The following is an 11,621-nucleotide window of genomic DNA, read 5'->3' as shown; positions in this document are numbered from 1 at the left end:
AAAATGGACCCTTTGCCCAGCCAGGGTTAATTCCTGGTGGGGCAGCTCGGCTGTGATCAGGGCAACCAAACCTGTAGGAAGGCTTCCAGTGTGAGCTGGAATTAGACTGAACACGTGCTTGGGTCTACCTCTCCCTAGACCCACCTGCGGGGCACTCCAGGGAATGAACCAGCTCAAGTGTGTCCCTAACAGCAGCCTGGAGTTACCCCGAACCCCTCACAGCCCCACCCTCCTCATTCCATCAGATGCATTTGTAGAATTGGGGCAAATTTCCTTATTTATTTATGGCCCATGCCTTTCCCCACTTCATCCTGATCCGGTTTTGCTTTGAAGAGACCCCAATAACCAAAAAACAGCCTCCAGAAGCCAAACCTGTGCCTCGATCTCCTACAGCTTCTCCTTTGCTTCCAGGAGAAAGTTCACTGAAAAAAAAAAACCTTCAGCTTCTTGTTTATACGGAGACAACAGAACTCGGTGGGGAAATGGGAATCTTTTCTGCACCAAAGCTGCTTCTAAAGCAGAAAGCAGTGGCGCTCTTGGTGTTTCATGCTGCCTTATTTATATTCAAGGAATAATTAAATCTTGCAAGCAGTAGAAATGGTCACGGTGTTTGTTTTTAACTTCAGGAAATCTGTGAGGCTCTCAGGGCACAGCTGGGGACAGGGGGGTGGATTTCCTACTGACAGAGCAGAAGCTTTCACTCCCTTTTTATTCTTAAACTTTCAGGAAACTTTAAAAAATAACAAAACAGAACATTTCTACCCTTTGAGGCAACTTGTGTGCTGCCTGCAGAGGTCCAGAAAGGGCCTTCGAAAGCTGGCTGTAGGGTGGATTCCAGCCTCAGACGTTATTTCGCAGAGCTGATGTGAGCTGAGAAATACAGGAGCTGGAACTAACAGGAAGCTTTTGGGTTTTAAAGAAAGAGATTGTATTTTAAATAGAGGATGTTGAGTCTTCTAGGGCACTTTGGCCTTTCCACTAAGGACAACCCTGCCCTCTTTCTCCAGAGTCTCTTTCCCAAGGATGCTTGACTTTCCCCAGCACCTACTCACTTGCTTTGCTAAAGAACAAGGGTGGGCCGGGCACGGTGGCTCAAGCCTGTAATCCCAGCACTTTGGGAGGCCGAGACGGGCGGATCACGAGGTCAGGAGATCGAGACCATCCTGGCTAACAAGGTGAAACCCTGTCTCTACTAAAAATACAAAAAACTAGCCGGGCGAGGTGGTGGGCGCCTGTAGTCCCAGCTACTCGGGAGGCTGAGGCAGGAGAATGGCGTGAACCCGGGAGGCGGAGCTTGCAGTGAGCTGAGATCTGGCCACTGCACTCCAGCCTGCGTGACAGAGCAAGACTCCGTCTCAAAAAAAAAAAAAATAAAAAAAAAAAGAACAAGGGTGAAATGAATAGGGCTGGCCCCTAGGCCAAGAGGCTGGTTATGCTGGGGAAGAGCCTTATGTCCTCAAAAGCGCCAGCCCCTCTGCACGCCTGGCTGAAGCACAGCCCCCGTTGAGAACCTGGTGTGGTGCTCTGGTTCATCATCAAGGGTGTCATCTGAATCACCTGCAGAACCTGGTCCGTTGCCTAGACCCCGCCTCGAACCTATATGGTGCTCAGAATCCAGTCTGGAGTGGTCAGGCTAGGCTCGATTTTTAAAGATTTCCCCCAAGTGACTGATGGTACCCCTAGCCGAGGAAAGCTTCTCACTTTCTTTCTTAATGGAACGCTAAAGAAAACCCAAGTGGACTACTTTCCCTATAGATCTATTGGAAGATAGATAGACCTGGGAAAAGCCAGTGAGCCTGCTTGGAATCTGTGGTCTAAGTGGCATCAGCTGTACCACAAACCTCATGAGGGCACCCACATTCACACTAGTGCCATAAGCATCAGAGAGAGGGTAGGAAGGCATAAGATGGTGAGCCCTTCTCCCAAGCAGGTCATGAGTAGTCCAAAAGCATCTGTCAGGAGCCTAACATGCATGAGACATTGTAGAAAATGGGAAGATGAATAGGACCAAGCCTGTTCCCTAGGAGAGACAGCAGAAGGTGGCCTTCCAAGTACTGACCTACTCCAAGCGTGACCCTGCACTACTCATATGGGTATCACCTGGGTGCAGCTTCCTGGGCCGTGTCACAGACTCCAGTGGGATCCTGAGAAGTTAGATAGAAGAATCTGCACTTCACCAAGTTCCCCACGTGATTCTGGATGTCCAACAACCACTGGTACCTGGGGTGATTAGGGAAGGCCTCATGATGGGGCACTGCCAGATAGAGCCTCTGAAAAATGACCAGAACTGTGGCTAGGAAAGGCATTCCAGCCAGAACCATGGAGTGAGGGTGGGAAGTACCTACTGTATGGCAGGCACCGTTCCGCACATACATTTGTTAATGCACACAGTTCCATGTCAGTTCTATGGTGTGGGTGCTATTCTTATCCTCCCTACTTTCCAGATAAGGAAACAGGCAGTGAAGGGGCAAGTGACTTACCTACTATCAGAGTGGTAAGTAGCACAGCCCAGATTCCAACCCAGGCAGTCCTGGTGTATAGTTGGCATATACTCAGAAGTCATGGCAAATGAGGTTGAAAAGATAAGAGTGGGACTGAGCCATGGAAAGCCTTGAATGCTAATACAAGGTAAATTTGGACCTTACAACAAGCAGAGATGGGCCATTGGTGGGTTTTGAGTGAGACAGTAACTTGATTCACCCCCAAACTATGGAGTCCTTATCTATGTGATCAGTGTCATCCATGTACCGTGCTGTAGGGTACATGGCTTGCCAGGGCAAGGTTGGTGGCAGCTGGCAGTGGTTGGTGAATGTCCAGGAAGTCCTAACTCAAGCCGCCCCAAGGCTGTGATTCAGAACGCTTTCGTGGTCCGTCTCGTCTCCACCTCATGGGACAAAGCTGGAAGGCTGTTTGGTTTGGCCAGCGACCGAAAGCAGAGGGAGCCAAGAGTCACGGAGCGAAGGGCAATGTGTGCCTTCAACTGGGCCCTCCCTCTCCACCCCACTCCGCCTTGCCACACCCCTGCCCCTGGGAGGGGCATCTTTTAGAGTTAACTTTTCTCATTGCTGTCCAAAAATAGCTTGCTTAAACAACTAGTTTGTTGTTTAAAAAATAAACATAAAAGCAATAATACAGTCATAATTTTAAAATTCAAGTACTAACAGGAAAATTAAGTAACAGACTAACGGTCCCACTTCTGACTTCTTAGTCCACTCCCCAGAGATAACCGATATGAAGTTTTTTGTGTATCCTTCCAAAATGTTTGTGTATGCGTCACATGTATTTATATATGTATGCATCCTTTTAGTCCTTTTTTACATAAATGGCATCATACCGACTAATTCTTCTTGGTTATCTTTTTGAACATTTGGCTCTACCTTATTCTTTAAAATAGCTGCTTACTGGCCGGGTGCAGTAGCTCATGCCTCTAATCCCAGCACGCTGGGAGGCCAAGGCAGGAAAATCGCTTGAGCCCAGGAGTTTGAGACCAGCCTGGGCAACATGGCAAACCTTGTCTCTACAAAAAATACATAAATTAGCCAGACATGGTGGCGTGTACCTGTAGTCCCAGCTACTCAGGAGGCTGGGGCGGGAGGATCGCTTGTGCCTAGGAGGCAGAGGCTGCAGTAAGCCGTGATCTCTCCACTGCACTCCAGCCTGGGTGACAGAGTAAGACCGTGTCTTAAAAAATACACACACACACACACACACACACACACACACACACACACACACACACATATTTCCCTACCGAGGAACTTTCCCTACTGAGGAACACTTAAGTTGTCTCCACTTTTTGCTGTTATAAACAACACTCTAGTGAATGTCTCTGTGCACAAATCCTGTTTTGAAATGATCCTTCCTCTCCCGGTAATCTCCATATTCTGTACTTCCTGTGTATGGATTCACCACCAAGCATCTTCTAAAAAGAACCATTGCCTGGGATTTATTCAATCGTCATGAATCAACAGTGGGGAAAAGGCGTTTGACCAAGTACTGAGCAACAGCATGTGCTCTGCCTGGGTCCGGCTCTATGTGGGGAACAAGATTATAAGATGGGGGCTCTGTCCCCAAGGAACTGGGTCTAATAGGAAGACTACCAATGGCTGCAAAGTCAGTCAGAGATCAATGAAGTGTGGTAAGTAATTGAAAGTGAAATTGTGTGACTCTGAAGCCCACATGAGCGGAATGTGAAAACAGATCAGCTTTGAGTTTCAGCTGTAACCTCTTTAGCTCCCTTACAAATGGGAAAATGTGAAGAGCCTCCCCAAAGAAAATCAAATCCACATAATTGTTCTGTCTCTCAAATGCTTCTACTTACTCCATTCATCCTAGCCCGGGTCTGGTTGATTTCCTCCTGCACAATGTGGGGCCCTACTTTACAAGTGAAAATGGCATTTTCCACCCTTTGATGTTTCTCTACACCCCCACAAAGAAACTAGAAAATAAAACTCAACAACAAATTATCTCTCAGAAAGAGGGAACCACATAAACCTCAGAGATGTTCAAATACATTTCTTCTTGATGGGAAAAGGTGGGCCTTAAAAGCATGAAGTGAGAGTTGTAGCACGGGTGGGTTAGGGAGTTCAGAAAATTTTGTCCCATCTGTTTCTTTCAAACCCACAGGTCAGTGATATTTTAGGTTTCTTTTGGAGCAACTTTATTTAAAGTAGAAATAGCAAAGACCCACACCCTGTTTCTTCCCATTAGCTGCCGTTGGCTGTCTTCCCAACTGGCCAGAGATGACGCCCACAGCCCCCACGGCCTTGCTGCCATGAAGAAGGCCTTCCTGAAGAAAGGACTGGGCTATGTTAGACCAAAGGGCTCCTGGGACGATGGCCTTGCATCTCTTCCAAAAGGCATGGCTAGTGCTGAATCAGCCCCCCAGGGGTCTGGAAGCTGTAGGTCAGCCCCCAGTTCTCCCAGCCAAGGACAGTGAGTCAGCCCATACATACCCCATGTACTCCCACCCCAGGAATCAAAGCCAAGCAAGACTAGAGCAGGTGCTGTATGTAGAGCCAGATTCAGGGCCAGGGAGAAGGTCAGTGGTGTTCAGCCCCCTGGGTATCCACAGCTTTGCCCGGTGCAGTTTCTAAGAAGCCCTCTCCATAGGGACAAAATGCCACAAAGAGGAAACAAATCTATGGAGAGGGCTTCTGGCCAGGCAAGGAAGCTGCACAAGCTCCACGCATCCAGAGCAACACAAGATGCCACACTAAGCTGCAAGGTTGCTCAGCCTGAACGTTTAAATCCAGAGAGAAACAAGAGCAGGCCCCTGCCCTCTCTCCATATACCCTCTCAATATGGAGGCCTATGCAAGGTCCTGCCCACAAGGTACCAGCCTTCATGACAAAGCTGGCGCCATTGAGAAGGTTAAATGAAAGGGCATGTGTGATGCAGTTAGCTTCGGGCCTGACAAACTCAACAAAAAAACTGCGGAGATTCTTCCCCTTGCTCTGAGGAGGGCTCCTTACAGCCCAACTCCTACTGCCTGGTTCCCCCAGCAGTGTAAGCTGTCCCTCCGCATGGGAGTGCCTCCTCCCACATGGGGGTCTGTCTTCCCTGGGGATTCCCTCACACACCTCCCTTAGGGCCAGACGCTGGCCAGGTGCTCAGAAAATGTTTGTGCACCTCACTGGAGGGGTCTGGGACATGTCCCCTGTTTAGGGGAACAGAAAGAGTCTCTTGCCTCTGCCCTTCTGACCCCTCTGTTCTTGTCCCTCTGCAGGACAGCCAGAGCCTGGACCTGCAGTTGCCATAGCAACAACGGAGCCAGAGAGAGTACCAGGTGGGGCATCCCCGCAGCTCCAGAGAAGCAGCTACCTCTTCTAGACAGCAAAGTGGGGAAACAGCTATGATAGTGGCCTTGTGATGAGCTCCTGGAAGTGGCTTGGGTTTCTACATCATCCATCCATCCATCCATCCATCCTTCCATTTGCTCAGTCATTCATCACTACTATACACAAGGCACTGTGCCAAACACCAGGAAAACAAAGTCAAGTGGGAAACTATTCCTGCCTTGAGAGAGCTCCCAGTCCAGGAGGGAAAGCAGAAGAGGAAGGCAGCAAGGGCAGGAGGCGAGGTAGTGCTGGCAGTGGGGAGGCCGAGCAGGGCAGAGGTTAAGAGCACAGGCTCCAGAGTCAGCCTCCCGCAAGCAAACCTCAGCTCTGTTCATCACTAGCTATGCAACACCTGGGCAGGCGACTCCACTTCTAAATCTCGGTTTACTGATCTGTAAAATGGGAGTAATTGGTACTTACCTCATAAGGTTTGGAGATATTAGTAATATATGTAAAGTACCTAGCATATAGTAAGTGCTCAGTAAACAGAAGGTTTACTGTTGTTCTGAATCTACCCTACATTCCCTCCTCCAAAACCCAAGGCTGAAGCCCGAGTTTCCGGTTAGGGCTTCCTGCAGTTTCCTCAGCTAACCCTTCCCTGGCTTCCAGGATAAGCAGCCCCTGCTGCCATTGTACCTGATGTCTGTGTGTCCCCACCTCTCCACCTCCCTGCTGCTATCAGATCACCTGGGACAGTGTCTCAGATAAAGTCCCCAAAGAGGGTCTTTCTGTTTAACAAATAAATGGCCAACAACCATTAAGTGAAATACTTAAAATACCTCCCACCCTTATCTCTTATACAGCTCCTCATTATTCATCCTGATACTCTCCTCTTACGGCAGAAAGGCACAAAAACATGTAAACACACGCACACATGCACACGCGCACACACACAAAATCTCTCACCCTTTGAGAGATTTTCTTCACCTGTGAGCATAACCTGAAGACTATGCCCAGATTTAGCAACGCCTGTTCCTGCTAACAGTCATCCTCCCACTTCCTTCCCCCAGTCCTGTGACGCTGGAACAGAGGCTGCCCCTACTGAGGGTTCTCTGGGGGGCAGCAGCATCACTAAGCAACCGCTACCTCCATTGCTTTGTCCATCTCAGCTGCAGGACAGGTCTGGAAATGGCTCTTCATATTGGCTCCTCTGGCGGGGAGCTGACTGTTGCTGGTCAACTGCTCCCTCTGGAGGGGCTGTTTGCTAATGACAAAGTAGGCCGGAGACCCTTGCTGTCTGCAAGGGGATTCGTGGGCATTGCGGCGATCCTTGGGAGGAAATGGCAGGGCAGAGTATTACACAGTTCTTGTCCTTGGAGCACGTGTGTAACCATCCTGTCTGTGCGCAGCATGGTATGGGGGCACTTTAGCGTTCCATTCAGCATCCGAGCTGCTTGGTAACTGGGCAGGCCTGCAAGCATTTCAAATCCCTCACATTTTAACCCTCGGAAACAGATAACCTGCTCCAAGAAGAGACAAAGATTCTCTGCTTAACTAAACTTTAGTCAGGCTCCTGAACCACCTCCTAGGTCCATCTGTGTATGTCCTTGTAAAAGGTAAAATTGTTTTACCAAAGAACCCTGCTAAGTTAGTTTGGCAAAAGAACTTCCCCACCTCAATATCAGATCATCCTTGATATCTGATCAAGTCCCTGTCCTCCGCCATCCGACAGGTGATGTCTGATCATCCTGGCCTGTCTTCAGCAAGAATCCTGTTAGGTCAGTTTAGCCAGAATCCTCCTTATCCCTGATGTTTCCTCCGAGTAATTTTCAATCCACTGACCTCTGCTCTACTCCTGGGCTATAAATTTACCCACTTGTTCATCCTGTACTCAGAGTTGAGCCCAATCTCCCTCCCCCACTGCAAAAGTCTCATTGCAGTGGTCCCTGTACCTATCGCAATGGTTATGAGTAATTCTTCCTTCACATGCTTTAAACAAGTGTCAGTGAATGATTTTTTTCTTTAACAGAGAGTAGTGAGATTCTGAGTATTCTTTAGAAACACGGGAGAGAATATTTATCTTACATCATTAACAACATTGCAAGATTTCAGAATGTGCAGTATTAAACTTGGCCTTGGGGTGTGAGGGAGGAGGAGGGGGAGGGATAAAATCACAGCTTTCAAGGGATCACAGGTTGAGATTAAACCTGCACACAGGAAACACCAGGAAACAACTCCAAACCATGAATCAAGCCATATGCAATGTAGGACATCTAGTTCCACAGAGTGATGGGGGGATGAGCACAGGGTTCAAGTCTGATCACTGACAGAAGCCTCATCATAATAAGGTTGCCTGCCATTCACTGAGTTTCACCCAGCTGATACTAAGCCCTTGCATAGATGAGCCCATCATTAATTAACAGCCCTGTGAAATAGGTACTAAGCAGTCCCATTTTACAGATAAGAAACTGAGTCTGATAGAGGTGAAGCAACTTACTCAAGAAACTTAAGTTGCAAAGCTGGAATTTGAACCCAACGCTGACCTTGAAGCCCTGTTTGTAACCCCTATAGCACACCACTTCTCTTTACATAAAGAAGAATTTTGATCTGAACTTTGCAAGAGAAAAGACTGGTTGGGAAAAAGCCTTCCTCAGAGGGCTGCTCTGAGGAAGAATAGTATGTAGAGGAAATGGCATTTTCAAAGGCTCAAGAGCTCTAACAGGTCAGATGAGAGCAAAATGTTTGAAAAGATCAAATGTTCAGCCTTCCAGGCACTCACAGATGACAATAAATGGGAAATGGGTCTCCCAAGTGGGCACAGTGTTCAGTGTGTGTGTGTGGCGGGGGGTGGGAACTGGAGATTACTCAATGAGAACTGCATTGGACTGGATATTTGGTTATTTGTGAAGACTTCAGACAACAAACTAAGCTAGGCTGATATAAACCACAGGGAAGTCAAGCTTGGTTCTCAACTCAGAGTAACCCAGTCCCCTCTCCATCAAGGCCAATGACTCTGACAAAAGAAACATGGGTAAGGAAACCTGAAGGTGAGAAACCAAGAAAAATAACACCTGCCCTGCCTACCACTCCCACCACCAAAGCTCCAAGGAACAATGTGGGAACCACATGCAGGCAGTCTTTGCAGCATTGGAGGGAATACTCTAGCTTGTACTTTATGATTTAGATTAAATCTACTTTAATACTCAGAGTCATTCTGTCCTCCTAGGCCTCTGAGTCTGTGATGGGAAGGGCTGCCACAAAGGTCTCTGAAATGCCTTCAAGGCCTTTTCCCCATTTTCTTGGCTATTAGCACTTGGCTTCTTTTTACTTATGCAAATTTCTGCAGCCTGCTTGAATTCCTCCCCTGAAAATGGGCTCTTCTTTTCTACCACATAGGGGGCTGAAAATTCTCCAAACATTTATGCTCTGCTTCCCCTGTAAATATAAGTTCCAACTTAATGTCTTTTCTTTGCTCACACATATGAGCATAGGTTGTTGGAAGCAGCCAGGGCACATCTTGAATGCTTTGCTGCTTCGAATTTTTTTTGCCAGATACCCTAAAATCATCACGCTCAAGCTCAAAGTTCCACAAGTCCCCAGGCCAGGGGCACAATGCAGCCAAGCTCTTTGCTAAAGGATAACAAAAGTGACCCTTGCTCCAGTTCTCAATAAGCTCCTCATTTCCATCACCTCCTCAGCCCGGCCTTCACTGTCCATATCACTACTGGCATTTTGGTCATAACTATACAACCAGACTCTAGGAAATTCTAAACTTTCCCTCATCTTCCTGTCTTCTTTAGAGCCCTCCACACTCTTCCAACCTCTGCCCATTACCCAGTTCCAAAGTCACTTCCACGTTTTCAGGCATCTTTATAGCAATGCCCCACTCCTCAGTACCAATTTTCTGTATTAGTCTGTTCTCACACTGCTAAAAGGAAACACCTGAAACTAGGTAATTGATAAAGAAAACAGGTTTACAAAAACTGCGTGTTCTCACTTATAAGTGGGAGCTAAATGATGAGAACAATGGACATATGGAGGGTAACAACACACACTGAGGCCTATTGGAGGGTGCAGGGTGGGAGGAGGGAGAGGATCAGGAAAAATAACTAATGGATACTAGACTTAATATCTGGGTGATGAAATAATCTGTATAACAAACCCCATGACACATGTTTACCTATGTAACAAACTTGCACATCCTGCACATGTACCCCGAACTTAAAGTTTTTTTAAAAGGAGATTCAATTGGCTCATGGTTCTGCAGGCTGTACGAGAAGTATAGTAGCTTCTGCTTCTGGAGAGCCCTCAGGAAGCTTCCACTCATGGCAAAAGGCAAAGGGGGAGCCGGGCATCTCCCATGGTGGGAGCAGGAGCAAGAGGGGTCAGGGAGATGCTGCACACTTAAACAACCAGATCTCATGAGAACTTACTATCATGAGAACAGCACCAAGAGAATGGTGCTAAACCATTCATGAAAAATCCGCCCTCATGATCCAATCACCTCCTACCAGCACTGGGGATTAATTTCAACAAGAAATTTGGTGGGGTCACAGATCCAAACCATATCACAGAATTTTAGATCTAAAAGAAATTTCAAGTACCACTTAGTCTCCAGCACCAGCACCACGACCACAGCCAGCTGTCCCAGCCACACAAGCCCAGCTCCATCATGCTCCCTCCTCCCCCTAGCCATGTTAGATTGTAACTGGACTCAGTCCAGGATAGGCTGTAGTTCAGAACCTCCAAGGAGGGGAACTCCACACAACCTCCATTCTGATGTTAACATCATCTATGACAACGACTTCTTTTAAATGCTGTGGTTTAAACTATTTTTTTTTCTTTTTCCAATCTGCAAAAGATAGAGAATGGCTCTGATATGGTTTGGCTGTGCTCCACCCAAAATCTCATCTTGAATTTTAATCTGAATTACAATGCCCACATGTTGGAGGAGGGACTTCGAGGGAGGTGATTAGATTGTGGGGGTGTTTTCCTTATGCTGTTCTCATGATAGTGAGTGAGTTCTCACGAGATCTAATGGTTTTATAAGGAGTTTTTCCCTCCTTGGCTCTGTACTTCTCTCTTCTGCCACCTTGTGCAGAAGGACGTGTTTGCTTCCCCTTCCACCATGATTGAAAGTTTCCTGAGGCCTCCCCAGTCATGTGGAATTGTGAGTCAATTAAACCTCTTTCCTTTATAAATTACCCAGTCTTGGGCAGTTCTTTATAGCAGCATGAGAATGGCCTCATACAGGCTCTTACCTTTAAATCCTTAAGTGTAGTGCTTTTTATAAGATAGACACCTACCAGGCATGGTGACTCAGACCTATAATCTCAGCACTTTGGGAGGCCAAGATGGAAGGATCACTTGAAGCCAGGAGTTTGAGCCCAGCCTGGTCAACATAGCGAGACCCCATCTCTATTATTTAAAAGAAAAGGAAAAAAAAAAAGGTAGACACCAATTACTAAAAGTGGTTATCTCTGGGACATAAGATAATGGAAGATTTTCTATTCTTTTACATTACTGCATTTTTAATCCATATGTATTATCTTTCCACATGTATTATTTATTTAAGAAGCATATTTTAAAAGTCCTTCATGGAGCATTATTTAGTTACCTCCTTCCCTCTTTCCTCCAGGCCACATCCTTCTAGTTTTATTCAAAGATTGACAACTCAGTTTTCTCTGTGGGTCAGATGAGTGACAAAGAAGTGAGATGGAGGAAGTGTAAGGATGTGCAGGTGACCAGGACCCTGGTAAACCGCAGGGACCATGCCTGGCCAAGAGGCACACAAATCCCAAACTGGGCTATAGGCCACCAGGCTGCAAACCTCCCCCATGA

The sequence above is a fragment of the Chlorocebus sabaeus genome, chromosome 9, assembly GCF_047675955.1.
Source record: "Chlorocebus sabaeus isolate Y175 chromosome 9, mChlSab1.0.hap1, whole genome shotgun sequence".
Lineage (NCBI taxonomy): Eukaryota > Metazoa > Chordata > Mammalia > Primates > Cercopithecidae > Chlorocebus > Chlorocebus sabaeus.
Note: the sequence above shows the minus strand (reverse complement) of the source record.